Raw genomic sequence first — 18600 nt, 5'->3', positions numbered from 1 at the left:
TTCTCTAATCAGCAGCGATCCAGAGCATTTTTCCATATGCCTGTAGATAGCTTTAATTTCTTCCTCTGAAAACTGCCTGTTCATATCCTTTGACCATTTCTCAATTGGGAATTCTGTAAATTTTAAACCTATTTATTATGTGCTCTGAGAGTATTTATCCTTTTTCTCCTTTTTGAAAACAAAGCATTTATCTATATTGGCCTGATGTGATGAGCCCTATGTGTCATTAACATTATATTGGTATTTGCACATCTTCTAGATTGTTGTTATCTATACTTCCATGTCAAAGGCATATTGGTATTGTGTAGGTGTTAATTGCTTTAAATGTGCTTTTCCTTCACTCATGGTTTGTTCAAGTTCAGCAAATATGTAAAATGAATCCAAATGTAATAAGAATGATAGAGGATGTGTTGTGCACATGGAAAATTGTTTTCTATTTAAAATGACACTAATAGAATAATGTCAAGGCCAATTGAAATAAAATGTTGCATCCTATTGGGTGGCAGCTTAAGCCTAGTTTGGCTCTGCCTAGCTATAAAACCATTACCATTATCATCAGGATTGAGTATGACTTTCAAGTGAAAAAAATCATACCAAAACATCATAAATTATATGTTATACATGGATGACTTGTACAACATGAGAATTTATATGACTCCACTGGAAAAGCATATTAAATATTTATTTCATCTCATGGAAACTTTCCCTCGTGATATCAGAATGTCATTGGGTTTGGATAATTATAAAACTCCTAATGCGTGCTGGGGAAAAATGAAGACCAAAGGTGTTTAGTTTGAATCCAGAATTCAAACTGAACAAATGAATGAAGGCAATACTATAAAAAACCTTGGTACTATCCAGGCAAGATCCATTGAGCATAAGGTTTTCAAGGAAAAAGCTGAGGTTGTTTATGTTAAGAGACCAACTGATATCTTAGAGTAAAAGCTTAATGAACTCAAGATGTGTGCAGATCCAGAAATGTTTTTATACTATTTTGAATATTGTGGGAGAATGTGCACATGTATGATATTTATGAGTGATACAAATTTTTTTTAAATTTCATTTTAATATGAATGGCTTATTGGCAGGATTTCTGCCATCAAACTAAAAAATACTTTTCAAAATTTCAGTTTAAATATGTCTGTCTCCTCCTTGAAATCCTTCTGGACACTCTGACATTATTTTTGCCATATATTTTATTATTAGGTAGCACTTCTTGAGTTACTATTACAAAGTTTTAAAATTCTTTTAAGTTCGTCAATTTTTCCCTCTTCAAATTTAAATAACTCTTAATTTTCTGCTCTTATTTCCTCTTACCTGAGTTTAAGAATGAGTTCTTTCTTACTATTGTCATTGACAAAAAGCAGTTATGAGGCCCCTGACTGATAAGATCTGTTACAATTTTGATATGGCATAGAAATTATGCATGATTAAATAAATAACATAGTCAGTCCATTTTATATGCCCTCTTGGTTTGTCTGCATTAATGGTCAGAGCCATCTGTGCCAAAGTATTTCCAGCAGGTGGGGTATTGGTATTTCTGATTTGTTTCACTATTTTTGTAGCAATGCCAAACAAACAAAGAAGCACCACTAGCTTTGCTGTCCTCTTATATTAAGTAGATCTTTATAAAAGTTGTAAGTAAGGCCAGCCTGCAATCCTTTGTCTCTCTTAGATTCACTGGAGTGGTTTTGTCATACTGGTCAGCATGTCAACCCTATCATGACATATTGCCAGAGCCCAGTTTACCATCATTATAGGATTATTTCCAGGCTTTCACAGATATTGCCATGTTCTCAGGTCACACAGGTGTACCTCCCCATGGCTGGAATTCCCCCACTTAACTATCTTCTCCCAAATCAATGACATGGACAGTGATTTGGGGGGAGAGAGAGAGAGAGAGAGAGAGAGAGAGAGAGAGAGAGAGAGAGAGAGAAAGAGAGAGAAACTGTTGCTTAGTCATTTAGCTGAATCCATCTCCATGCACAATAGCATGCTAATACTGTCCCGGGGGTTTTCTTGGCAAAGATACTGAAGTGATGTGTCATTTCCTTCTTCAGTGGGTTAAGGTAACCAGAAGGTCACACAACTCATCAGTGTTTGAGGCAAGATTTGAATTCAGGTCTTCCTGATTCCAGACCCAGTGCTCTATGCACTGAGCTACCTAGGTGCCTTCAAATAGATAGATAGATAAGATAGCTATGTCTATCTATACATACATACATACATACATACATACATACATACATATATATGTATATATATATGTATATAGCCATTTATCACAAATTCCTCAGATTGGCATTTAAAACCCTTTAAATTTGGCTCCAGATTCAGATTAATTTCACATTACTCCATTTCACACCCTATGAAATCTACCCAAAGAGTCCTACTTGCTCTCCCCAAATGTAGAAATCGAACTTCTGCCTCCACGCTGTCTGCCATGCCAACTGAGCACTTCTTCTTTACCTCTACTTCTTAGAACTCTTAACTTCAATACACCTCATGTGCCACCACTTCTTAGAAGCCTTTACTGATTTTCTAAGACAGGGGTGGGGAACCTGCGGCCTCAGGGCCACATTTGTCCTCCTTGGTCCTTGGGCACGGCCTTTTGACTGAGTCCATTTTACAGAACAAATCTTTATATTAAGGGGATTTGCTCTGTGAAGTTTGGATCCAGTCAAAGTGCTACACTTGAGGACCTAGAAGGCCACATGTGGGCTTGAGCCCGAGGGTTCCCCACCCCTGTTCTAAGATATTGGTGTTCTTTTTGTCTTGTAATTACTTGTCTGTTTACATACATTCCCCAATGTATCCCAAGTACATAAAACAATGCCTTGTGCATATATATGATGAATACTTGAGGGAAACTAAATTGAGTTGGTTGTAACTGATATTTGTTTAGTGTCTTTACAATTTCATTTACTACTTCCATTTCTGAAATTCTGTAACATTGTGATTCTAAGCAGCTACTACAATTAAGGAGAAATTCCACAAAATGAAATCTAGTGTACTAATGTATTTAGACTTAAACGATATAGTAGTGTGTGATACCATTCTACCACCATCCAATATAAATACCCAGCGAAAGTCTTAACTACCCAAAGAGTAAGGAGATACTAGAATATATTGTTAAAAAAAAGTTCCAGAGGAATATAAACTCCTTAAATGTAGACATGATTTTTCAGTTTGTTTGTATCTCTTAGAACCTAGTTTAGTGGCTTTCACAGGGACATGGTTAATAAATTCTCGTTGGATTGGATTGGCTAGGATTGTTTTTGGCTACTTCCATATTATTAGACCAGCATCTTTCTGGGATGGTGTGAGTGCTGTCCCAAACCAGAGTAAAACAGTGGAAACAAGTTAAGAGATGAAATTAACTCTTGTATTTTTTGGCTTTTCACTCATTTTATCACTAAGTACCTACTATGTGTTAGGCAACATGCTGATTGAAAAGGAATGTATATTTAATGGGGGGAGGGGAACAGGATGTACACATATTATAATATACAAAATAAATATGAGTGTGCAATTTTAGGTATGGGGAGAGGGGCACTGGCAGTTTATGAGTCCACCACCTTCCTTTTATCAAATATACACAGACAAGCTAGAACAAAATACACAGGCAGTGATGAATTCACTAATAACCCTGATCATAAGCAATGTAAACACATAAAATGAGTCAAGGAATGATTCTCAATAAAAAAGGATAAGAGCTTAGTGAAAGGAAGAAAATAATCTGTGCCAGGAAAAAATGTTGTGGAGCCTCTTCCTCTTTTGCATGGTTTCTCTGAGAAGAAACTCCTCAGTGGGGACCCAACTGGTAAGCAGTCTTTAGCAATAATGTGATTTAGTCTGAAAATGGCATTTGTATTCCTATTTGAATACCAAAATTTGATCAAAGCTTGAGACACTAGCCAGAGTTCTTTAAATTATATTTTGATTTCCTAATTCACTTTTCCCCCTGTGACTGAATGCTATACATTTCATTCATAATGCAATACCATTAAGTTGATGATATTATAGTTAATCCCTGATTGATGAGCAGCCTATGTATTTTTTGTGTCCTATTTTTATACCAGAATGGCTTTTTCTTGTGACTTTTTTCCTCCTTTCCTGCACAAAACAAAATAAAGAAACTATAAGTTGGAAGAGATAACAAATAGGCTTCTGGGCTCAGGCAGAAAGTTATTTTTTGATAAGTCTTTCAGTATGAATTCTTCATGTTTGGCATATTTCATATTTCATATTTGGCTTTGCAATTTTACCTAGCAAAAAGTCATACTTTCTCTTGAAATGATATCCAAATGTGCTTCAGATGTCTTTTGGAGTGTTATGTAAAGGAAAGAGCATTTTATTTGGAGTCAGAATATCTGGATTTGAGTATCAGATCTATTTCCTGTGTCATTGCCTTGGACAAGTCTCTTTTTCTTTCTGGCCCTGTGTATACTCACTGGAAAGCTAAATGGTTAGACTAGATCAGGACTTCTTCACATTTTTTTTGTGTCATAGCTCTCTTTGACAGTCTGATGAACCCTTCTCAGCATAAAATAAAATATGTAAAATTACATACATACATATAATTATCTTGAAATAACTTTTATCAAAATATTAAAAAAAATTCATTCCCTGCCAGCTCTAAATCCTATGAAATTTCACCATGGGAGAATTCTTTTTTGTTTTGATTTACTTTAAAGTTGTTTTATTTTAACTAGGGTCTCAAGCAGCATAGATAATTTTAAGATGACAGAAATCTTGCAATTATATCCTGTCATTTAATGATCTCATAGCACTTTGCAAATGTTCATTCCATACTTGAAGTATGTGCTTTTTGTGACCACCTTTCCCTGGAGAACAACTAATTCTAAGATCATAAAGTTTTTTTTAAACTTTCTGGTGGCCTGTAAAGATGGAATTACAGGGTTAGTCACCCCAAATACATTTAGTAAATTCTTATCTCCATGTGGCACTCTTTTAGGAGTGGCCTACAAACATTTAAAAGAAATTTATTGGTCACTTTTTCCATTGTGGAAGGACTGCTTGACCTTAATGTGACCATCTGAGGGAACACAGAGATGCCAGTATCATCTAAGTTACTACTGGCAGAAATTTCTGGTGATGGTGCTGAACACATTCATGGCATTTCTGAAAGAACCTAGCCTGTCTCAGGGCTAACTTTGGGTTTTATATAGTATCATCCACAAAAGAAGCTAGAGAGAGAGAAGAATTTGGATAACTAAGCTGGCATGTTTTCTCATAGGAATATTTCTCTGGAAAATCTTTACTGGAGAAGGATTGGCTCTATCAGCATGTGTATGTTTTTGAATAAACTCCACTGCCTGTTTCTTTGACCTATGCTGAGAGCAGTTGGCAAGCATGGATTTGAGGCCTAAACTTCTCTAATGTGCTTTCCAAATTTCTTCTTAGATTTTGCTCTGCTTTTCTTGCATACAGATGTGGCATTTCGTTTGTCACTTCTATTTTAAAGTCAAGCTTGCCTTTGTCTTGGCTCAGGTACTTTAAAAAAGTAACACAAAGCAGAAAATAGAAAAACACAGAAAGTCTTGGGAAAGAAAAGAAAACCAGAGAGTTATGTATGCTTTTAGTCAGGGAGGAGGTTGGAGCAAGCCTTCAGATCGCTCTGATTTCAGTCTAACATTTTCTCCATTGTTAATCATGGAGGCCCAGAGCCAAAGTCATACTGACTAAATTGCCCAAATGTAAAGAAGTAAAAGTGAAACAACTCCCCTTTTCTCCTATCCAAGCCTCATACAAATTCCTTGGAGGAGCTAAGGAATGGAAGAAGTATGGTATATTTATACAAATTGTTACTGGAATGGTATAGGCTGGCCCAAGGCCAAGTGAAGGTTCACTACTACAAATCACCCGAGAAGTTTCCAGCTTTGTCCACATGGAAAATGTACACAGGCATTTCTTTACTGTTGATATCCTACCTATGCTTTTACATTAGGGATAAGATAAAACTGAACCTGTGGTTCCACTGAAATAGGTAATTCCCAGGTAAAGGAATGCCCCCTACTAATGCAGGTTAGCTGCTTTCCTACAACTTTTGCTTCTAACTGAAAGGTTAAATAAATCGCCCAAAGTCAAACACATGGTATGAGTCAGAGGCAGGGCTTGAACACATGTCTTTCTGGCTTTGAAGCTAGCTCTCTATTCACTATGTCATAGATCCTCTCACTTATGCATTATGTGTAGAGTTATATACATCTGTATCTCTATGTATTAGGTCTACGTATATAAATCTTCTACTGGCAAATATCTCACTAGAGTATATTAACCTGAGTTTGGTTCAGTGTTTCCTTGTGCCTTTCCTCCATATTCTTGAAGCAGCTAGGTGGCACAGTGGATAAAGCGCTGGTCCTAGGGTTAGGAAGACTCATCTTCCTGAGTTCAAATCCAGCCCCAGACACTGTGTGACCCTAAGCACTTAACCCCAATTGCCTCCAAAAAAAGTGTGCATATATTCAATTTCAATGTTCAATTTAACTGTGATGTATCTGTGATTTCGTCAGTGGTACTCCTGTTGTGGAAACCCTTTTCCCCTTCTTGCTGATGTATCTGTGATTTCATCTGTGTGTGGCACTCCTTTTGTGGAAACCCTTTTCCCCTTCTCGCCTCCACCTGATGAAGATCTGCAACTTCTTTGTAATTTATAATCTGAAAGAGTTGTCTGGGAACACTGTGTGACTTGTCCATGGTCACACAGCTAGAGTGTGTCAGACATAAGACTTGAAGTCAGAGATTCCTTGACAAATAGCTAATAATGATGGTTAATTGTTAACATTTCTATAGTGCTTTGATGTTAACAGTACCTCATCCGATGCTCACAATGATCCTGTGAAGTAGGTACTATTGTAATCTCCATTTTTCAGATGAGTAAACTGAGGCTGAGAAAGTTAAGTGACTCACTAATTAACAGGAAGTATCTGGCAGGATTTGAATTTAGGTCTTCCTAATCCTAAGACCTGTGATCTAACTGCGATATGAGTTCTTAGCATGGATAAATTCCAGGCAATCTGTGGACTTGAAGAGGAAACTTCTTTTTAAATATTTTCACTAAACTTTAGCTGAAATTTAGCATTTCCTTCAACGATGAATGTAGGTAACAAACATTATTCTGCAAACAGATCAGCAAGCTGCATCAGATGACAAAAGGGGTCCCTAGCAGAGGCAAGGTTAAGAACTCTTGCTTTGTACTATGTTCCCCCTGATTATAAATGCTGAAAATAATGCGCTTTAACATATTTGAAAAATTACCCTTACCATGAATGTGGAGGCATTTTATGTTCTTCAGCCTTTTCAGTTGTGCTTGACTATGTATGACCCACCTTGGGGTTCTCTTGGAAAGATACCGGAGTAGTTTGCCATTTCCTTCTCTAGCTCATTTCTTAGATGAAGAAACTGAGGCACACAGAGTTCAGTGACTTGTCCAGGGTCACCCTGTAAGTGTCTGAGGCCAGATTTGAATTCAGGGCCTCTTGACTTCGAGGCCATAACACTATCCAGTCATGTTGCCCCAAATAAGGAAAAGGATCAAGCAACAGACATACTCTGACTGATCTACCATTTCATTATCCCTAACTTTTTGAAACCTGCAGGTCTCTCTATAGATGATTTGAGACTTTGTAGCTGGTAGGATTTTCTCAAACCATGCTTTTTGTGACCATTTTTATGTGTATATCTGTATCTCTCTATCTAATATTTTTCCTTGTGGCTTAGATAAATACCTAGACAGTGCATATAGGATAATGCCATGAACAAATAGGTAAATATATCCAGCTGTTGAAGAGCTGAAGCATAAAAATTGACATTGCAAGAGAAAAAAAATCAGACAATTCGGTCTAACTTCTTTTCATCTACTCCAGCTTGTCAGGGCTAGTCGAACTGCTGATCTGGATGAAGTTTACCTAGTGCCAGTTCATCATGGATGCCTAGGTCCCCACTTGTGTTAAGGTAATTGTTTTGTCACCTCTGCCATCCCCTGATGGGAGACGACATATGCTTTAGGGTTTGTGACTTTTCCTTTACCTTTAGTAAAGTTAAAGGCACTTTTTCTTCTCTGGTTTTAGTGGTCAAGGCAATGATGGATACATAGAGTGACCACAGTTTAGGGGGCTTATAATGGAGTTCCCAATACAGTGACATAATTCTGAGTGTAGTGGGAGATTGGCAGGCAGAGATGGAGAGAGAGAACTGAGTATTTGGCAGAATCAGTGTGTATCATCTTCTCAGTTTAGAAAGCCCAGATGGTCCTTCATAATGCTGCATTCCATTGCCATAGAGCTTTTAGGCGACAGCCTATTAAAAATAAACCCTAATAAGTAGAATATATCAAGTTAAACTATGTATTTCATATTCTAATTCACAAGAATATGCCTAGGAGTTTAATATAGACTGACCTTGAAAGACAAATTGAAACATCTACTCACTTCTTCAAGAATAAACTTGTTTCTGAAAGAAGTAAATATTTCCACTTCCAACATTATTGAAGAGGTCATAGACAAAATATGTTCATTTGACTAAATGGAGTTCATTAAAAAGTTTAAATGCTGCATTTATGTTAAAAGGAGTAACATTGGAGGTATTTTTAGGGCTAAGCTTCCAGATAGGAATTATATTTAAAAAGTGCTGCTCAGGTCACTGAACAATGTCACCACTTTGAAAATTCTTCAGCTTTCCTTCAGTCTAAATGAAAACCTATGTTAAATTCGCATTTATGAAGTGTTTTAAGAACATTCCCCGCTGCAATCCCATGAGGTGGCCAGCAGAAATAACATCTCCGTTTTACTGATGAAGAAACAGGCCAATAGAAGGTAGGTGACTTTCCATGAACACACAGTTAGTGTTGGGTTGGACTTGAACTCATGTCCTCTGCATCAGGGCACTTTTTACTACATTGCTCTTACAGGTAATGTGAAAGAAAAAGAGGACTGGCCTCATTTTCAAAGATGCTAATTTCAACTGAATAAATCCTTATTAATTGATACATATCAGGTTTTTTGATAAACATAAGGACTAGTAAAGCTATTTCATACTTGAATCAATCTGTAACTCCAACAATTTCCACCAGTGCAGAGCGCTGCCCATTGAAGCCTTCATGTTCATATGTCTGTAAATTGACTTTGAAAATCTACGCGGTGTACTGCCTCCACCAGGCTGGTCTCCTCTTCCACTGGAAAGTTCCTTCAGGACATGTGTGTGTGTGTGTGTGTGTGTGTGTGTGTGTGCGCGCGCGCGTATATGTGTGTGGTGGGGTGGGATTAAGTTGGCTATGCTTTACTGTCTCTCCCCCGCTTTCCTCCCCCCCCACCCCATACTTCCGTCTCTTCTGCACTTTGCCACCATGCCCAAATTCGCATTTTCCTTTTATTTGTTTTCTTCCTCCACAGTAATGTAAGCTACTTAGGGGGTGGGAATTATCCCTCTTTTTGCTTCTATTTGTATGCCTTGAGCTTAACACTGTGTCTGGCACATAAGTGCTTAAAAAATGCTTGTTTCTAGCCTAGAGACCTTCTTTTGGAGCTTTTGATATTTTATGGAAATGTTGAGAAATAGCCAGAAGAAATACGACAACACAAGTCACCGGAAGGAGAAATTGAAAAGATCACCGGAAGGAAGCAGAACTTTGAGTAACCGATGGTTCCAGGGAACAGAGAGTGAAAGATTCTTCCATACCTTAAAGACCTATTGTGGGTACAAGTGGTTCATAGCACGCTTCGCTGCTTTACCTCTCAGCTGAAAGGTGGGAGGCTGCATATACTGCCAGAAGCCAGACCTAAGGGCTTCCCCAGCTCCCTCCAAGACTCAGCTCAAATCTTACCTATGGCAATTACCTGTTGCATTAGAAGGTAAACTTCTCCAGTGGAGGAACTATTTTTGCCTTTCTTTGAATCCTCCGCATTTAGCACAGTGCCTGGAACATAGACAGCAGTTAATAAATGCTTGTTGACAGATACAATGACAATATTGCCTGTTTTGCTGAGGGTTTTTTCTCTCTAATGAGGGAGGGGACAATAAGGAGGCAGCTTAGATGTCTCAGTAGATAGCTCTCTGGACCTGGAGTCAGGAAGACCTGAGTTCAAGTTTGCACTCAGATGCATACTCGCATCTGGACAAGTCTCTTAACCTCTTTTTGCCTAATCTACTAGAGAAGGAAATGGCAAGCCACTTCAATATCTTTGCCAAGAAAATCCCATGGATGGTATGGTCCATGAGGTCTCAAGGAATCCAATTCCACTGAACAACAATAGCAACAAAGGGAGGAATATGTATGGGTGTGGTGAGGTGATGAGGCACTTCTGGAAATAACTCTGATGTAAAAACAAAGAGCATTAATGAAATAGTTTTAAAAATATCTATTTGATGCATACCAGTTCAATCACTGGGCTGTCTCCTTAAACCTTGTCCTTAATACATGACTGACCTCATCTTCTCTTCTGGTCACCCATATAATTAATGATGTCTTTTATACTACTTCTTGCATGAAAGTTATCATTGGCAATGTGCTGCAGACTGCTTGTTCCCACAATAGGTCTTTACATTGAGCTTGGGGTCATTTGCACATTTGATTCCATTTTCTCCTTGACCTACTTAGGTCAAAGTGATTTCTCCTCAAATCCTTTCCCCTGCTTAAAAAAACAAACCAACCAAACAACAAAAAACCAAAAAACCACTTCTCTGCACCTAATAACTTTCTGATTTTCCAGTACTCAGAAATTGTTTGGGTACTTGCCTGTGTCTCATCCTCCTATTAGATTCTAACATCCTTGAAACTATTTTTTCACATTTACATCACCAACAAATATAACAGTACCTGCTTTATAAATTTCTGTTTAAGTGAAACGCAAGCATAAGTTTTAGGGGCTTCAATTCAATAAGCTTTTAACAGTAACCATAAAACAAGACCATTCTGTACTAAGGTTTAATCTATAAGTTTTTGGTTATTTCCATTGTCTAGGTTTTGTCACAGTTTTTAGCTTTAGGGAAAAATGTATATTTTCTCCTATAGAGAGTAAAGTGAAAAGGAATTGATCTCTTATATTGAAGTAGCAAGTATTTCAAACTGTCAAAACTTTCTTTACCAGGAGTTCTAAGAAATCATGCAGCGCACTAAGGTTCTGAGAAGGCCACAGAAATCACTTGTGCTTATTTGCAATATCACTTCTTCTTCCCCCTGGCCATCCTCATCACCTCCCACCCTCTCCTGAATCAACAAGCTTCGGAAAGTTGAGCAGCTAGTCTTAGCAAAGTCCATTCATGAACATGAAAATGAAAGCAAAGGAAGTAGACACAAGGCATATTTACTATCACATTGCTTATAAAGCCACTATTCTATTCTTCCCTTAATCCCTGTGCTGATACTCTGGAGGTGTAGGCACAAGGAAATATACTTATTTTCATAAATGTATTAAGGTTATTTTTTAAAAGATGAATAAGTACGTGGCTTTGGCAGTGAAGCTAAAACAAATGCGAAGGTTGAAAGGAGCATCCAAATTATTTTGGCAACTGGTTTACATACATGGATTGGATCTCTTCAAGAGAAGAGGATTTATCTACATTGACATCAGTTCATAAGTTGGGATGTAGAAAGATATGTCATGTAATCATGAGATTTCTATCCCCAAATAGATTAAGCTACTGAAGTAACTCTAGCTTCATCATATAAATAACAAGTGAAAATTATATTGAGCAATTTTAAGTAATAATTATATTTGACACTCACCTTATGCCAAGAACTATCGAATAACTAAGTTAACTGGCAAGGTTGGACAATGGAATGTTTTAGACAAATCCATTTCCTGGTTACTAGAACACCCCTCTACACCCCAATTTACAATAACCTCCCTATAAGAACAACACTTCTCAAAGCCCACTCAGTTATGATTTTAAAGTGTTAGAATACAATAAAGTACACATAACACTAAAACTGGGTGAGCAGCTTGTGACCATGGACAACAGTGTAGAACTCGAACTGTCCATCTGTTATTCCTTTATCCTTTTCTGGTCATAAATTTCCTGTATATCATCTTTTGTGCCACTCTTTGTGTACAAGTCATCATTGGTTATGTATGACAGTTTACTTATGCCCACCAATATATCTTTCCATTGCCATTCAGATTGCTGTTCAGGCATTTCAGTTGTGTCTGATTCTTTCTGACCCCATTTGTTTTTTTTTTTTAGCAGAGACACTGGAGTGGTTTGCCATTTCAGAGATGACAAACTGAGGCTAACAGGGTTAAGTGACTTGTCCAGGGTCCCATAGCTCAGGAAGATGTCTTCCTGATGTCAAGCCTGACACTTTATCCACTGTACCACCTAGCTCCCAACCATACAGATTTCTCATATCATAGTTTTTTTTTAGAAATTGGGGTGTTCCATTATTTGTAGCCATATGGAAACATCGGGAAAATACTGGGGAGCAGGTTAAAAATCATTGAAGGTACTATGCAATTTCCTAAGTTCAGTCAAACCTGCTTTCTTCCTTCTATTAAATTCTTGTCTCATTTCATTTCCCATCTTCAGAGTCTGTCCAAAATATATTTGCTTCATGGATGGGCAGTGGACTGCCTGTCCAAACAATCATCATACCCTGGAAAATAGAAATTCTTCATCTGTTTGGTTTTTCCTGTGGATTATTAGACCAGTCTCCCTGGAGTGATCATAGATCTTGTTGGGGAAATCTTGTGGTAGTCTGGAGCTTGATCCAATCAACAAGAGAGCATGAAAAGGAACATTTAGAGCAGGGGGATCAGACCACATGATCAATGGGCCACATAACACTCCTGAATGTGGCTCTGACCAGATTAAAATATAATTTGGAAATATTTAACAACATAATAAAAATATAACAAAACATAGATTGTATTAATATGTGGTTTTCTAAGTCAATATGTAGCCCACAGGGATTCTTACATATGGTTTAATGGTCCCCATTTCTGTTTGAGTTTGACACCGCCAGTCTGAAGGACCTCACCCTCCATAGGGAATCTCTTGCTCATTTAGACTCTGCACAGCACCAAGAGTTTATGATATGTTTTAAGTATTACATTGATAGAATAGTTCACAGAGAGTGTCATCTCTGGAGTGTATTATACATCTCTCAGTATTTCTATTCAAATGTTACAGTCATTCAGATAGCTTCAGGTCTTCCTGAAGTTCTAGCAGATATGTATCCAGCCTCATTGCATTGACATACACAGAGATATCTGATGTCTGAAATGCCAAAACAATTAGTGTAAAATATTAAATTTTAAAGAGGTCACTGTGTGCATTAATTAATTCTTTAATTCTAAGGATAGGTTTTCATCTGTGTGAAAGAATGAGAGGTTACATAAGATGAACAACTCATTGATAGTGAGTTAATTTCAAAAGTACTGACTTTTAAAAAAACACCCTTACAAACTTATGAAAAAATATTATAATTCTTAATTTCATAAGAAACATTAGGCTAAAGTCATTAAGGTAATGTGTTGAGTAAGTGTTTTTAAATGTCTGGCATAAAATTGGAAGACTAATACCTTTATCTTCCAAATTGATTTGAAATGTAATACCTTGGCTTTGGCCTTAATACATTGTGTGACTTGAAAGAGAGATTTTAATATACAAGTATAGCCTTAAGCAATCATTTCTATGATTTATTCAAACGGAGGAATATTATACTTCTTTTATGATAGCTAATTGTGGGGCTTTTAAAATTTAATTTATTAATCTTTCCCAAATACATTTCATTGGCACCACACTACACATTCTTTGTCTAGAATAAGGCTCCAAGTGAGTATATTCACTTTGTTAATATATTATGGTATATAGTAATATAGTATATTTCCTTTAATAGTCATGAATTCTCCTTTGATTTTTTAAAATTAAAAAAACAGAAATAAAAATGTTTACAAATGGTTATACTAAAAACAATAAAAAACAAGGCATAGCAAGAATCAAATGAAAACCAAATGGTTATGTACAAGTGATTTTTTTTCATCTTTATTTGAAAGGTCAAGTCCAATTCAGTAATGGTTGAACTGACTTTGAGAGACTTTATATTAGAAGTTAGTGATGCTACATGATGCATTTTATCTTTTTATATAGGCCTCTTCTAAGACATAATTAAGATATGTTGACTAGAGGTTTCTATGAGAGTACTGAAGTTTAGAGGGGGCTAATATAACCTGTGCACTTTCAGAAGCACTTCTACAACTGAGTATAGCACTTCATTAGTTAAAATTAGAAGTTACCAGACTGCATGTGGTCTACCCTATGCCACTCTCTTATCCCCCACTGTTGCAGCCTAGACAAAGTTTATCAGCTCTGCCCTGTTGTTCCAACCTGGGCAGCTGTTTCCTTGACAATGGCCTTTGGTATCTGGGTGGGAGGAGGGAGAAGGAGTGAAGGATGTCTTTCCACAATTGAATTTGCCTTCAAAACACAATTTGGAGGAATAACTAATAGTATTTGCCTCGAATGTTTTGTGCTGGTTGTCCCAAGGGCCAAAAGTATTAGGAATGACTGAGTTATTTGAAACTTCTTGTGGTATAGTCAGTCAGCTCTGTGTTTCTAGCTTTCCTTTGAGGTTTATGGTACTAATATAGGAAGGCAATAGCAACCCGATATATTTTTACAGTTAACGTTTAATACCAGAGTTGACTTCCTATGGAATGAATATGATGAGGCAAGTACAGAATGAACATATATGTAGTTTAAAAACTAGGAACATAGGCTATTGAAAATATCTGGCAAATATAACAATTCCATGGTCCTGTGTGTTGCTTGTCAATGTGTTCTGGGGTAGTAGATAATATCAATGAAATTCTATCTTGAATGGGTGCTCCAGTAGGACAATTTTAGATGAATGTAATAATCAGTACTTATCACTGATGATCTGTGTGTGCATAAAGTTCGAATATGTTTAATTATTTCAGAAAGGAAAATACTACTGTAATTCTGAATCAGACAAACCCTCAAAACAGATCAAAATGAATTATTCCTAAATTTATTTTAAAAAATATAAGAATTTAATGTATATAGTATTAGAGACAGAATAGCAGGTTGGCTCTTAATAAAATTTAATTTATTTCTGGTGTTTCAATCCAATTCCAATCAACAAACCTTTATTAAATATCTATTATATGCAAGGCACTGTCTTAGGTGCTAGAGAAAAATGAAAAAATTTATGCTCTTAAGGAACTTAGATTCTACCATGTGGATACAACATAAGCAAGAGATAAGTATCTACAGGGTGTTCCTAAAGTCTGGACACATAGGCAATTGATGGCATGGCAATGTGGAGTAATTGCATTGAGTTCATGTGAATCTTGCAAAGCACATTAACATTTGCATCACAAATGATGGAAATCACATTGAAGATGTTATTTGTTGATATTCCAATTAAATAAAAATTTCATTCATTTCATTTCTTGAAAGTATGCACTTTTGCCTATGTGTCCAGACTTTAGGAACACCCTGTATATACTGATTTGTGGAAAAGACATTAACAACAAGAGGATTAGGAAAGCCTTTTTATATGTTATATGTAAGGTATCACTTGACATTATCCTTGATGAAATTGATGACAGGCCTAGGCCTTCAGTCCAGGCATGTGACATAGTCTGTGTAAAGTCAGAAAATGGAAGATGTAATATTGAGTTTGAGGAAAATTACCCAAGATAAATCATATGAAGGGGAATCAGATCAAAAAAACCTGGAAAAGTAGAAAGTGACAGAGTTTGAGCAATCCCAGAATAGCTTTCAAGAATATAGGGTCATTTCACTTCTCCCCCTTCCAATGATGAATCATGGGTTTAAGATTTTGTAGGGGGCCTTTCACATGGTTGTTGGGGAGTTAAGTAAAAGCCTTTCATATGAGATCAGGTATAAAGTAAGGGTATGTACTATCCCAGTTACTGTTTGATACAGTGCTAGACATGCTAGCTATAGCAATAATATGAGAAAAAGAAATTCCAATAAACTGACAAAGGATTATATTGTAGGCGTAGAAAAATAATAATAGAATTCACCCAGAGGAAGTGTACCTTGAGGTAAGTAATGAGAAAAGTCACAAAGAAAAGTCTAGTTGTCAGATGTCAAATGATACTACAAAGTCGTAATCATTCAAATTTCAGTACTGGCTAAGAAATAGGCCAATCACTGGAATAGATTAAGTATGTAACACATATAGTATCTATTGAAGCTAGTAGCCTGTGGTTCAATAAACCTAAAGACCAAAGTTCTTGAGGTAAAGACTCACTATTCAATAAAAAAGTGCTTGAAAAATTAGAAAGCAGCCTGGCAGAAATTAGGTTAATAAGTAAGTATTTTGCTGACTTGATGCTACCAACTTCTATCATCCTCTTGCTTCTCTAGTAGCTTTTTTGTGTGTCCTTCATGGACTTCTTTCCTCCATTAAAATGGATATTACTTAAATGCTCTATGCTAATAACAGAAGCTTGTGTTTATATAATACTTTCTGATACCTAGAGTGCTTTTTGTCACCACACTCTTGTGAAGGAGATGATGAATTCTTATTACCTGCATTTAACAAAGGCAGCTGAGGTTCTGAGAAGCTAAAACTCTGACAAAGGGAAACATAGCCATTAACTGCCGAGCTGGGATTAGAACCCTAGGTTCTCTGACTACAAATCCAGGGTGATTTCTATTACATCATGCTGCTTCCTCCCTCCCTCCTCTGCTATGATTCTCTTAGCAAAACAAAAATGCATCTTTTAGCATATATACCATTTATATTGGAACTAACTGAATGTGTTCTTTTGACTGCTTCATTTGAAAACCAAGCATTTTGTGTTTATTTGTTTTCCTAACTACATATACAGATCAGCTGGAGTTATTTTGATCAAACCTTGAGGATTATAGAAGAAAAGAACCAGCTCAGAATGATTTGAAAAGAATTCTCATATTTTGAGGCCTGAAGGTACAAATCAAAGTTCTTCCTTTAGTCTTGGAGACTTATTTTTAGTAAATTAAATATCTGATCAAATGAGAAATAAAAAGCTAAACTCTTGAAAAGATTAAAAAAGTAGGCAATGTAGAATTTGAAAAGTCATTAAGATGTGAATCAAATCAGCCTAGAATGACAGTAGAAGTGATAAAATTAATTGGTCAAGAATATGGCCATTCTAATTGTCCTTCGATAGAAAGTTGTAGGGCAGGTAGGTGGCACAATGGATAGAGCGCTGGGCCCAGAGTCAGGAAGAATCATCTTTGTGAGTTCAAATCCGGCCTTAGATACTTACTAGCTGTGTGATCTTGGGCAAGTCACTTAACCCTGTTTGCCTCAGTTTCCTCATCAGTAAAATGAACTGGAGGAGGACATGGCAAACCACTCTAGTATCTTCACCAATAAAACCCCAACTGGGGTCTTAAAAAGTTGGATATGACTCAAATGACTGAACAACAACAAACTACAACTACCACAACCAGGAAATGCTAATGTGAAAATGGTCAAATTTTAGATTATTTTATTAACTAAAGCTAGAAGCAATGCCAATGTTGGCATCTCCGTTTTATAGATAAAGAAACTGAGGCCAGAGATTTTTAATGATTTGCCTGAGGTGACTTAGCTAGCAAAGTAGTAGAGTTAAAATTGAAATCTAGATCCTTCTGACTCCTCATCTAAAATGCCTTTCTCTATGTCAGTCTGCCTTTAATTGGTATTGGTTTTATAAAACTAGAAATGTCTATTAAATTAGAAAAAAACTTTCATTTAAATAGCAACACATTTATTGAGTGGTTACAAGGTACAAAGTACAAACTAGGCATGATTTAATAGTTTGTTTAATTATACAGCTGGGGACTTTCAGCTCATATGCGCAATGAAGATAGGTACACTGCCCATTAATCTTTTCAGCCATAACTGTACACATAGATCCTAAACACGTAAGTTTTATCAGTCTAGAAAATGAAGAGTACCTTCCAAGGCCTGAAGACTATTGTAGGAAAAGATGATTTATTATATTGTTTGGGGGAAATTATTATGCCATGTAAATCCAACCCTATGTGATTAAACTTTGCATCCAGAATCCTGCCTGACCCAGTGACTCTCTAGGAACGCTGAAGATGGCTACATGGTATTTTGGGTTCCCCTGGGTCCTAGATCCCATCCAAAGCATTCTTGCTTGGGGTCCCCACACTGAGATCTTGCAATGAGTCCACCCAAACTTGTGTTTTGGCTTAATCCAAATTTTCTTGAATGTTTAGAGTAACTAATATCTATCTTAATCTCCCTTGCTTTCAAGTTGCCTTCTTGGCAACTCTACTTAACTGTGCCCAAGTGGTTCATATGCTGGCACCCTTGTTTAAATTCTATATAAGGTAAACCTATATAAGGTAAACCTCCCTGGATGGGAGGGAGTCAAACTTCCTTTCCAGCTCACTCCCCTCTACCAAAAGACTTAATGAATTTCTTTCTAAAACTATTTCAGATTTTGGGGTTTGTTCTGATGTGTAAGGCATACCTTATCCATCTTATACATGTTATCTTGATTTTTTAAAAACATAAGTGTAAAACTTTACATTCATTTAATCAATTAAATTAATTTTTATCAATCTATTTATTAAATTTAATCT

Source organism: Trichosurus vulpecula, chromosome 2 (genome assembly GCF_011100635.1).
Source record: "Trichosurus vulpecula isolate mTriVul1 chromosome 2, mTriVul1.pri, whole genome shotgun sequence".
Taxonomy (NCBI): domain Eukaryota; kingdom Metazoa; phylum Chordata; class Mammalia; order Diprotodontia; family Phalangeridae; genus Trichosurus; species Trichosurus vulpecula.
Note: the sequence above shows the minus strand (reverse complement) of the source record.